Raw genomic sequence first — 13,113 nt, 5'->3', positions numbered from 1 at the left:
CAACCTGGGAGAGCAAATCAGCACTACAAAGAAATCTCTCGCCCCCCCCGGGGAAAAAGGGCCAGGCAAAAAAAGTCTAAAAACCAGAAAGGCAGGACAGGCCACGGAGTCAAGGGAGCCTTGTTAAGCTGATGGGCGGGATGTCAATGGCCAACAGCCAATCTTCACAAGTGTATCCTCTTTCCCAAACCATGTAAAACACAGAACCACAGAGCATAGGGCACTTCCACACATGGGCGTTGACCTTGGGAAAATGAAAAAATCAACCAGACACAGGGACCCCAAAGTTGAGGGCTGCTGTCTTGACAAGAACCTCCACTCCGGTACACGTTTCATATCCCAGGAAAGAGCCAAGTGGACAAAGACGAGTGGACAAGTGGACAAAGACAAGTGGACAAGTGGACAAGTGGTGCTACGTAGGTCCAATGGAGTGTCACTCAGCCATGAAATCCACGTCATGAGGCTGGTAGCAGCATCCTGAGTGGATTTAGGTACGATCATCCTCAGTGAAATAAGTCCCACAAAAAAAGAAACTTATGATATCACTTATCGAGGGAATGTAAAAATCGCTCCCCATGCACTGAATCCCCAAACAGAACAGAGTCACGCTTTTAGAAAACACACTTATGCCTGCTTCAGGGGAAAGGTGAGGTGGGGTGACGCATAAAACTCGAGTTTGAAATGAGCACAGATACCCTTCCGAAAACCGAATATGGAATGGACACGACCTACTCCTTGCTCAATCAACTGGACTCACCAGACCCTGTTCATCGCACAAGTATCTATCCGACTAGTAAGCATCTTAAAAGCTAAGTCTTGATATCTCTGTGTAAGTGCATCAAGTGTGTGTAAAGCGGCCTAAAACCAGCAGGGAAAATCAGCTCAGACCCATTCTGAGGATACATTTCCAACATAAAGAAGAAACAAGCAGGGCAAAACAGAGAGAACTTCTTCCAAAATGCGTTCAGGGACTGGCATGCAACCAGGATTGACCACATCTACAGCCCCAGCGGCAGAAGACATAAGGCTGGACACTCTTGGGGCTGAGACGATTGGTGAGGTTGGGAAAGCAAATGCAGACCCTTGAAAGGAATCCTGCGTGCTCCCCATTCCATGGGTCCCAACTCTCCAGGTTCAACGCAATCTTCCGACAGCGAAAGCACTCATTGGAAACCCAGCGGATGCTACACCGTGGGATCGGGAAAGCTTTCTGAAACTCACCTCAGTTTTCATCTCCTGGTGCTCGTGTTCTCCATTCAGGCCCCCTTACTAACAATCTCCCCACTTGGAGACTCGGCGCCTTTCCATGCCTCTTTCGTACCGTCTGCAATTTGTCCGCAGGATGAACTGCAAGAGGGGGAACCAATGAGAGACTCGCTGGAGGTGTTTGGTCGGGCACATGTCACTCTCATTTCCCATCACGAAGAAGAATTCACCAGCGGTTCAGCCTGCCACCCCGGATCGACAATAGGGCGTGAAGCCATCCAGCCGTGTTGCGTCCCACTCACAAAAAAGCGACTTGGGAAATGGAGCTCAGGGGCACTGCACTTCCCAAACCTGCAGAGTTCTAAACGATAACTATCGCCCCAAAATATATTGAGGTCAGGCTACGAAGAGGCGCTGAACGCAAGGCAGAACTGCAGGAAACGGATGTCAACGGGTACATCGGAATGGCCCCGATAGCACATGAAAAGCGCCAGAACGTGGACAATGATGCGGTTGGCCAAAAAGGGCGTATGCGTTTTTTCCTGAATATATTCAGGAAAAAACGCATACGCCCTTTTTGGCCAACCAAGCAACCTGGGAGAGCAAATCAGCACTACAAAGAAATCTCTCGCCCCCCCCCCCGGGGCAAAAGGGCCAGGCGAAAAAAGTCTAAAAACCAGAAAGGCAGGACAGCCCACGGAGTCAAGGGAGCCTTGTTAAGCTGATGGGCGGGATGTCAATGGCCAACAGCCAATCTTCACAAGTGTATCCTCTTTCCCAAACCATGTAAAACACAGAACCACAGAGCATAGGGCACTTCCACACATGGGCGTTGACCTTGGGAAAATCAAAAAATCAACCAGACACAGGGACCCCAAAGTTGAGGGCTGCTGTCTTGACAAGAACCTCCACTCCGGTACACGTTTCATATCCCAGGAAAGAGCCAAGTGGACAAAGACGAGTGGACAAGTGGACAAAGACAAGTGGACAAGTGGACAAGTGGTGCTACGTAGGTCCAATGGAGTGTCACTCAGCCATGAAATCCACGTCATGAGGCTGGTAGCAGCATCCTGAGTGGATTTAGGTACGATCATCCTCAGTGAAATAAGTCCCACAAAAAAAGAAACTTATGATATCACTTATCGAGGGAATGCAAAAATCGCTCCCCATGCACTGAATCCCCAAACAGAACAGAGTCACGCTTTTAGAAAACACACTTATGCCTGCTTCAGGGGAAAGGTGAGGTGGGGTGACGCATAAAACTCGAGTTTGAAATGAGCACAGATACCCTTCCGAAAACCGAATATGGAATGGACACGACCTACTCCTTGCTCAATCAACTGGACTCACCAGACCCTGTTCATCGCACAAGTATCTATCCGACTAGTAAGCATCTTAAAAGCTAAGTCTTGATATCTCTGTGTAAGTGCATCAAGTGTGTGTAAAGCGGCCTAAAACCAGCAGGGAAAATCAGCTCAGACCCATTCTGAGGATACATTTCCAACATAAAGAAGAAACAAGCAGGGCAAAACAGAGAGAAATTCTTCCAAAATGCGTTCAGGGACTGGCATGCAACCAGGATTGACCACATCTACAGCCCCAGCGGCAGAAGACATAAGGCTGGACACTCTTGGGGCTGAGACGATTGGTGAGGTTGGGAAAGCAAATGCAGACCCTTGAAAGGAATCCTGCGTGCTCCCCATTCCATGGGTCCCAACTCTCCAGGTTCAACGCAATCTTCCGACAGCGAAAGCACTCATTGGAAACCCAGCGGATGCTACACCGTGGGATCGGGAAAGCTTTCTGAAACTCACCTCAGTTTTCATCTCCTGGTGCTCGTGTTCTCCATTCAGGCCCCCTTACTAACAATCTCCCCACTTGGAGACTCGGCGCCTTTCCATGCCTCTTTCGTACCGTCTGCAATTTGTCCGCAGGATGAACTGCAAGAGGGGGAACCAATGAGAGACTCGCTGGAGGTGTTTGGTCGGGCACATGTCACTCTCATTTCCCATCACGAAGAAGAATTCACCAGCGGTTCAGCCTGCCACCCCGGATCGACAATAGGGCGTGAAGCCATCCAGCCGTGTTGCGTCCCACTCACAAAAAAGCGACTTGGGAAATGGAGCTCAGGGGCACTGCACTTCCCAAACCTGCAGAGTTCTAAACGATAACTATCGCCCCAAAATATATTGAGGTCAGGCTACGAAGAGGCGCTGAACGCAAGGCAGAACTGCAGGAAACGGATGTCAACGGGTACATCGGAATGGCCCCGATAGCACATGAAAAGCGCCAGAACGTGGACAATGATGCGGTTGGCCAAAAAGGGCGTATGCGTTTTTTCCTGAATATATTCAGGAAAAAACGCATACGCCCTTTTTGGCCAACCAAGCAACCTGGGAGAGCAAATCAGCACTACAAAGAAATCTCTCGCCCCCCCCCCGGGGCAAAAGGGCCAGGCGAAAAAACTCTAAAAACCAGAAAGGCAGGACAGGCCACGGAGTCAAGGGAGCCTTGTTAAGCTGATGGGCGGGATGTCAATGGCCAACAGCCAATCTTCACAAGTGTATCCTCTTTCCCAAACCATGTAAAACACAGAACCACAGAGCATAGGGCACTTCCACACATGGGCGTTGACCTTGGGAAAATCAAAAAATCAACCAGACACAGGGACCCCAAAGTTGAGGGCTGCTGTCTTGACAAGAACCTCCACTCCGGTACACGTTTCATATCCCAGGAAAGAGCCAAGTGGACAAAGACGAGTGGACAAGTGGACAAAGACAAGTGGACAAGTGGACAAGTGGTGCTACGTAGGTCCAATGGAGTGTCACTCAGCCATGAAATCCACGTCATGAGGCTGGTAGCAGCATCCTGAGTGGATTTAGGTACGATCATCCTCAGTGAAATAAGTCCCACAAAAAAAGAAACTTATGATATCACTTATCGAGGGAATGTAAAAATCGCTCCCCATGCACTGAATCCCCAAACAGAACAGAGTCACGCTTTTAGAAAACACACTTATGCCTGCTTCAGGGGAAAGGTGAGGTGGGGTGACGCATAAAACTCGAGTTTGAAATGAGCACAGATACCCTTCCGAAAACCGAATATGGAATGGACACGACCTACTCCTTGCTCAATCAACTGGACTCACCAGACCCTGTTCATCGCACAAGTATCTATCCGACTAGTAAGCATCTTAAAAGCTAAGTCTTGATATCTCTGTGTAAGTGCATCAAGTGTGTGTAAAGCGGCCTAAAACCAGCAGGGAAAATCAGCTCAGACCCATTCTGAGGATACATTTCCAACATAAAGAAGAAACAAGCAGGGCAAAACAGAGAGAACTTCTTCCAAAATGCGTTCAGGGACTGGCATGCAACCAGGATTGACCACATCTACAGCCCCAGCGGCAGAAGACATAAGGCTGGACACTCTTGGGGCTGAGACGATTGGTGAGGTTGGGAAAGCAAATGCAGACCCTTGAAAGGAATCCTGCGTGCTCCCCATTCCATGGGTCCCAACTCTCCAGGTTCAACGCAATCTTCCGACAGCGAAAGCACTCATTGGAAACCCAGCGGATGCTACACCGTGGGATCGGGAAAGCTTTCTGAAACTCACCTCAGTTTTCATCTCCTGGTGCTCGTGTTCTCCATTCAGGCCCCCTTACTAACAATCTCCCCACTTGGAGACTCGGCGCCTTTCCATGCCTCTTTCGTACCGTCTGCAATTTGTCCGCAGGATGAACTGCAAGAGGGGGAACCAATGAGAGACTCGCTGGAGGTGTTTGGTCGGGCACATGTCACTCTCATTTCCCATCACGAAGAAGAATTCACCAGCGGTTCAGCCTGCCACCCCGGATCGACAATAGGGCGTGAAGCCATCCAGCCGTGTTGCGTCCCACTCACAAAAAAGCGACTTGGGAAATGGAGCTCAGGGGCACTGCACTTCCCAAACCTGCAGAGTTCTAAACGATAACTATCGCCCCAAAATATATTGAGGTCAGGCTACGAAGAGGCGCTGAACGCAAGGCAGAACTGCAGGAAACGGATGTCAACGGCTACATCGGAATGGCCCCGATAGCACATGAAAAGCGCCAGAACGTGGACAATGATGCGGTTGGCCAAAAAGGGCGTATGCGTTTTTTCCTGAATATATTCAGGAAAAAACGCATACGCCCTTTTTGGCCAACCAAGCAACCTGGGAGAGCAAATCAGCACTACAAAGAAATCTCTCGCCCCCCCCCCCGGGGCAAAAGGGCCAGGCGAAAAAAGTCTAAAAACCAGAAAGGCAGGACAGCCCACGGAGTCAAGGGAGCCTTGTTAAGCTGATGGGCGGGATGTCAATGGCCAACAGCCAATCTTCACAAGTGTATCCTCTTTCCCAAACCATGTAAAACACAGAACCACAGAGCATAGGGCACTTCCACACATGGGCGTTGACCTTGGGAAAATCAAAAAATCAACCAGACACAGGGACCCCAAAGTTGAGGGCTGCTGTCTTGACAAGAACCTCCACTCCGGTACACGTTTCATATCCCAGGAAAGAGCCAAGTGGACAAAGACGAGTGGACAAGTGGACAAAGACAAGTGGACAAGTGGACAAGTGGTGCTACGTAGGTCCAATGGAGTGTCACTCAGCCATGAAATCCACGTCATGAGGCTGGTAGCAGCATCCTGAGTGGATTTAGGTACGATCATCCTCAGTGAAATAAGTCCCACAAAAAAAGAAACTTATGATATCACTTATCGAGGGAATGCAAAAATCGCTCCCCATGCACTGAATCCCCAAACAGAACAGAGTCACGCTTTTAGAAAACACACTTATGCCTGCTTCAGGGGAAAGGTGAGGTGGGGTGACGCATAAAACTCGAGTTTGAAATGAGCACAGATACCCTTCCGAAAACCGAATATGGAATGGACACGACCTACTCCTTGCTCAATCAACTGGACTCACCAGACCCTGTTCATCGCACAAGTATCTATCCGACTAGTAAGCATCTTAAAAGCTAAGTCTTGATATCTCTGTGTAAGTGCATCAAGTGTGTGTAAAGCGGCCTAAAACCAGCAGGGAAAATCAGCTCAGACCCATTCTGAGGATACATTTCCAACATAAAGAAGAAACAAGCAGGGCAAAACAGAGAGAAATTCTTCCAAAATGCGTTCAGGGACTGGCATGCAACCAGGATTGACCACATCTACAGCCCCAGCGGCAGAAGACATAAGGCTGGACACTCTTGGGGCTGAGACGATTGGTGAGGTTGGGAAAGCAAATGCAGACCCTTGAAAGGAATCCTGCGTGCTCCCCATTCCATGGGTCCCAACTCTCCAGGTTCAACGCAATCTTCCGACAGCGAAAGCACTCATTGGAAACCCAGCGGATGCTACACCGTGGGATCGGGAAAGCTTTCTGAAACTCACCTCAGTTTTCATCTCCTGGTGCTCGTGTTCTCCATTCAGGCCCCCTTACTAACAATCTCCCCACTTGGAGACTCGGCGCCTTTCCATGCCTCTTTCGTACCGTCTGCAATTTGTCCGCAGGATGAACTGCAAGAGGGGGAACCAATGAGAGACTCGCTGGAGGTGTTTGGTCGGGCACATGTCACTCTCATTTCCCATCACGAAGAAGAATTCACCAGCGGTTCAGCCTGCCACCCCGGATCGACAATAGGGCGTGAAGCCATCCAGCCGTGTTGCGTCCCACTCACAAAAAAGCGACTTGGGAAATGGAGCTCAGGGGCACTGCACTTCCCAAACCTGCAGAGTTCTAAACGATAACTATCGCCCCAAAATATATTGAGGTCAGGCTACGAAGAGGCGATGAACGCAAGGCAGAACTGCAGGAAACGGATGTCAACGGGTACATCGGAATGGCCCCGATAGCACATGAAAAGCGCCAGAACGTGGACAATGATGCGGTTGGCCAAAAAGGGCGTATGCGTTTTTTCCTGAATATATTCAGGAAAAAACGCATACGCCCTTTTTGGCCAACCAAGCAACCTGGGAGAGCAAATCAGCACTACAAAGAAATCTCTCGCCCCCCCCCCCGGGGCAAAAGGGCCAGGCGAAAAAACTCTAAAAACCAGAAAGGCAGGACAGGCCACGGAGTCAAGGGAGCCTTGTTAAGCTGATGGGCGGGATGTCAATGGCCAACAGCCAATCTTCACAAGTGTATCCTCTTTCCCAAACCATGTAAAACACAGAACCACAGAGCATAGGGCACTTCCACACATGGGCGTTGACCTTGGGAAAATCAAAAAATCAACCAGACACAGGGACCCCAAAGTTGAGGGCTGCTGTCTTGACAAGAACCTCCACTCCGGTACACGTTTCATATCCCAGGAAAGAGCCAAGTGGACAAAGACGAGTGGACAAGTGGACAAAGACAAGTGGACAAGTGGACAAGTGGTGCTACGTAGGTCCAATGGAGTGTCACTCAGCCATGAAATCCACGTCATGAGGCTGGTAGCAGCATCCTGAGTGGATTTAGGTACGATCATCCTCAGTGAAATAAGTCCCACAAAAAAAGAAACTTATGATATCACTTATCGAGGGAATGTAAAAATCGCTCCCCATGCACTGAATCCCCAAACAGAACAGAGTCACGCTTTTAGAAAACACACTTATGCCTGCTTCAGGGGAAAGGTGAGGTGGGGTGACGCATAAAACTCGAGTTTGAAATGAGCACAGATACCCTTCCGAAAACCGAATATGGAATGGACACGACCTACTCCTTGCTCAATCAACTGGACTCACCAGACCCTGTTCATCGCACAAGTATCTATCCGACTAGTAAGCATCTTAAAAGCTAAGTCTTGATATCTCTGTGTAAGTGCATCAAGTGTGTGTAAAGCGGCCTAAAACCAGCAGGGAAAATCAGCTCAGACCCATTCTGAGGATACATTTCCAACATAAAGAAGAAACAAGCAGGGCAAAACAGAGAGAAATTCTTCCAAAATGCGTTCAGGGACTGGCATGCAACCAGGATTGACCACATCTACAGCCCCAGCGGCAGAAGACATAAGGCTGGACACTCTTGGGGCTGAGACGATTGGTGAGGTTGGGAAAGCAAATGCAGACCCTTGAAAGGAATCCTGCGTGCTCCCCATTCCATGGGTCCCAACTCTCCAGGTTCAACGCAATCTTCCGACAGCGAAAGCACTCATTGGAAACCCAGCGGATGCTACACCGTGGGATCGGGAAAGCTTTCTGAAACTCACCTCAGTTTTCATCTCCTGGTGCTCGTGTTCTCCATTCAGGCCCCCTTACTAACAATCTCCCCACTTGGAGACTCGGCGCCTGTCCATGCCTCTTTCGTACCGTCTGCAATTTGTCCGCAGGATGAACTGCAAGAGGGGGAAACAATGAGAGACTCGCTGGAGGTGTTTGGTCGGGCACATGTCACTCTCATTTCCCATCACGAAGAAGAATTCACCAGCGGTTCAGCCTGCCACCCCGGATCGACAATAGGGCGTGAAGCCATCCAGCCGTGTTGCGTCCCACTCACAAAAAAGCGACTTGGGAAATGGAGCTCAGGGGCACTGCACTTCCCAAACCTGCAGAGTTCTAAACGATAACTATCGCCCCAAAATATATTGAGGTCAGGCTACGAAGAGGCGATGAACGCAAGGCAGAACTGCAGGAAACGGATGTCAACGGGTACATCGGAATGGCCCCGATAGCACATGAAAAGCGCCAGAACGTGGACAATGATGCGGTTGGCCAAAAAGGGCGTATGCGTTTTTTCCTGAATATATTCAGGAAAAAACGCATACGCCCTTTTTGGCCAACCAAGCAACCTGGGAGAGCAAATCAGCACTACAAAGAAATCTCTCGCCCCCCCCGGGGCAAAAGGGCCAGGCGAAAAAACTCTAAAAACCAGAAAGGCAGGACAGGCCACGGAGTCAAGGGAGCCTTGTTAAGCTGATGGGCGGGATGTCAATGGCCAACAGCCAATCTTCACAAGTGTATCCTCTTTCCCAAACCATGTAAAACACAGAACCACAGAGCATAGGGCACTTCCACACATGGGCGTTGACCTTGGGAAAATCAAAAAATCAACCAGACACAGGGACCCCAAAGTTGAGGGCTGCTGTCTTGACAAGAACCTCCACTCCGGTACACGTTTCATATCCCAGGAAAGAGCCAAGTGGACAAAGACGAGTGGACAAGTGGACAAAGACAAGTGGACAAGTGGACAAGTGGTGCTACGTAGGTCCAATGGAGTGTCACTCAGCCATGAAATCCACGTCATGAGGCTGGTAGCAGCATCCTGAGTGGATTTAGGTACGATCATCCTCAGTGAAATAAGTCCCACAAAAAAAGAAACTTATGATATCACTTATCGAGGGAATGTAAAAATCGCTCCCCATGCACTGAATCCCCAAACAGAACAGAGTCACGCTTTTAGAAAACACACTTATGCCTGCTTCAGGGGAAAGGTGAGGTGGGGTGACGCATAAAACTCGAGTTTGAAATGAGCACAGATACCCTTCCGAAAACCGAATATGGAATGGACACGACCTACTCCTTGCTCAATCAACTGGACTCACCAGACCCTGTTCATCGCACAAGTATCTATCCGACTAGTAAGCATCTTCAAAGCTAAGTCTTGATATCTCTGTGTAAGTGCATCAAGTGTGTGTAAAGCGGCCTAAAACCAGCAGGGAAAATCAGCTCAGACCCATTCTGAGGATACATTTCCAACATAAAGAAGAAACAAGCAGGGCAAAACAGAGAGAACTTCTTCCAAAATGCGTTCAGGGACTGGCATGCAACCAGGATTGACCACATCTACAGCCCCAGCGGCAGAAGACATAAGGCTGGACACTCTTGGGGCTGAGACGATTGGTGAGGTTGGGAAAGCAAATGCAGACCCTTGAAAGGAATCCTGCGTGCTCCCCATTCCATGGGTCCCAACTCTCCAGGTTCAACGCAATCTTCCGACAGCGAAAGCACTCATTGGAAACCCAGCGGATGCTACACCGTGGGATCGGGAAAGCTTTCTGAAACTCACCTCAGTTTTCATCTCCTGGTGCTCGTGTTCTCCATTCAGGCCCCCTTACTAACAATCTCCCCACTTGGAGACTCGGCGCCTTTCCATGCCTCTTTCGTACCGTCTGCAATTTGTCCGCAGGATGAACTGCAAGAGGGGGAACCAATGAGAGACTCGCTGGAGGTGTTTGGTCGGGCACATGTCACTCTCATTTCCCATCACGAAGAAGAATTCACCAGCGGTTCAGCCTGCCACCCCGGATCGACAATAGGGCGTGAAGCCATCCAGCCGTGTTGCGTCCCACTCACAAAAAAGCGACTTGGGAAATGGAGCTCAGGGGCACTGCACTTCCCAAACCTGCAGAGTTCTAAACGATAACTATCGCCCCAAAATATATTGAGGTCAGGCTACGAAGAGGCGCTGAACGCAAGGCAGAACTGCAGGAAACGGATGTCAACGGCTACATCGGAATGGCCCCGATAGCACATGAAAAGCGCCAGAACGTGGACAATGATGCGGTTGGCCAAAAAGGGCGTATGCGTTTTTTCCTGAATATATTCAGGAAAAAACGCATACGCCCTTTTTGGCCAACCAAGCAACCTGGGAGAGCAAATCAGCACTACAAAGAAATCTCTCGCCCCCCCCGGGGAAAAAGGGCCAGGCAAAAAAAGTCTAAAAACCAGAAAGGCAGGACAGGCCACGGAGTCAAGGGAGCCTTGTTAAGCTGATGGGCGGGATGTCAATGGCCAACAGCCAATCTTCACAAGTGTATCCTCTTTCCCAAACCATGTAAAACACAGAACCACAGAGCATAGGGCACTTCCACACATGGGCGTTGACCTTGGGAAAATCAAAAAATCAACCAGACACAGGGACCCCAAAGTTGAGGGCTGCTGTCTTGACAAGAACCTCCACTCCGGTACACGTTTCATATCCCAGGAAAGAGCCAAGTGGACAAAGACGAGTGGACAAGTGGACAAAGACAAGTGGACAAGTGGACAAGTGGTGCTACGTAGGTCCAATGGAGTGTCACTCAGCCATGAAATCCACGTCATGAGGCTGGTAGCAGCATCCTGAGTGGATTTAGGTACGATCATCCTCAGTGAAATAAGTCCCACAAAAAAAGAAACTTATGATATCACTTATCGAGGGAATGTAAAAATCGCTCCCCATGCACTGAATCCCCAAACAGAACAGAGTCACGCTTTTAGAAAACACACTTATGCCTGCTTCAGGGGAAAGGTGAGGTGGGGTGACGCATAAAACTCGAGTTTGAAATGAGCACAGATACCCTTCCGAAAACCGAATATGGAATGGACACGACCTACTCCTTGCTCAATCAACTGGACTCACCAGACCCTGTTCATCGCACAAGTATCTATCCGACTAGTAAGCATCTTCAAAGCTAAGTCTTGATATCTCTGTGTAAGTGCATCAAGTGTGTGTAAAGCGGCCTAAAACCAGCAGGGAAAATCAGCTCAGACCCATTCTGAGGATACATTTCCAACATAAAGAAGAAACAAGCAGGGCAAAACAGAGAGAACTTCTTCCAAAATGCGTTCAGGGACTGGCATGCAACCAGGATTGACCACATCTACAGCCCCAGCGGCAGAAGACATAAGGCTGGACACTCTTGGGGCTGAGACGATTGGTGAGGTTGGGAAAGCAAATGCAGACCCTTGAAAGGAATCCTGCGTGCTCCCCATTCCATGGGTCCCAACTCTCCAGGTTCAACGCAATCTTCCGACAGCGAAAGCACTCATTGGAAACCCAGCGGATGCTACACCGTGGGATCGGGAAAGCTTTCTGAAACTCACCTCAGTTTTCATCTCCTGGTGCTCGTGTTCTCCATTCAGGCCCCCTTACTAACAATCTCCCCACTTGGAGACTCGGCGCCTTTCCATGCCTCTTTCGTACCGTCTGCAATTTGTCCGCAGGATGAACTGCAAGAGGGGGAACCAATGTGAGACTCGCTGGAGGTGTTTGGTCGGGCACATGTCACTCTCATTTCCCATCACGAAGAAGAATTCACCAGCGGTTCAGCCTGCCACCCCGGATCGACAATAGGGCGTGAAGCCATCCAGCCGTGTTGCGTCCCACTCACAAAAAAGCGACTTGGGAAATGGAGCTCAGGGGCACTGCACTTCCCAAACCTGCAGAGTTCTAAACGATAACTATCGCCCCAAAATATATTGAGGTCAGGCTACGAAGAGGCGCTGAACGCAAGGCAGAACTGCAGGAAACGGATGTCAACGGGTACATCGGAATGGCCCCGATAGCACATGAAAAGCGCCAGAACGTGGACAATGATGCGGTTGGCCAAAAAGGGCGTATGCATTTTTTCCTGAATATATTCAGGAAAAAACGCATACGCCCTTTTTGGCCAACCAAGCAACCTGGGAGAGCAAATCAGCACTACAAAGAAATCTCTCGCCCCCCCCGGGGAAAAAGGGCCAGGCAAAAAAAGTCTAAAAACCAGAAAGGCAGGACAGGCCACGGAGTCAAGGGAGCCTTGTTAAGCTGATGGGCGGGATGTCAATGGCCAACAGCCAATCTTCACAAGTGTATCCTCTTTCCCAAACCATGTAAAACACAGAACCACAGAGCATAGGGCACTTCCACACATGGGCGTTGACCTTGGGAAAATGAAAAAATCAACCAGACACAGGGACCCCAAAGTTGAGGGCTGCTGTCTTGACAAGAACCTCCACTCCGGTACACGTTTCATATCCCAGGAAAGAGCCAAGTGGACAAAGACGAGTGGACAAGTGGACAAAGACAAGTGGACAAGTGGACAAGTGGTGCTACGTAGGTCCAATGGAGTGTCACTCAGCCATGAAATCCACGTCATGAGGCTGGTAGCAGCATCCTGAGTGGATTTAGGTACGATCATCCTCAGTGAAATAAGTCCCACAAAAAAAG

The sequence above is a fragment of the Kogia breviceps genome, chromosome 3, assembly GCF_026419965.1.
Source record: "Kogia breviceps isolate mKogBre1 chromosome 3, mKogBre1 haplotype 1, whole genome shotgun sequence".
Lineage (NCBI taxonomy): Eukaryota > Metazoa > Chordata > Mammalia > Artiodactyla > Physeteridae > Kogia > Kogia breviceps.
This window is presented reverse-complemented; position numbering follows the sequence as displayed.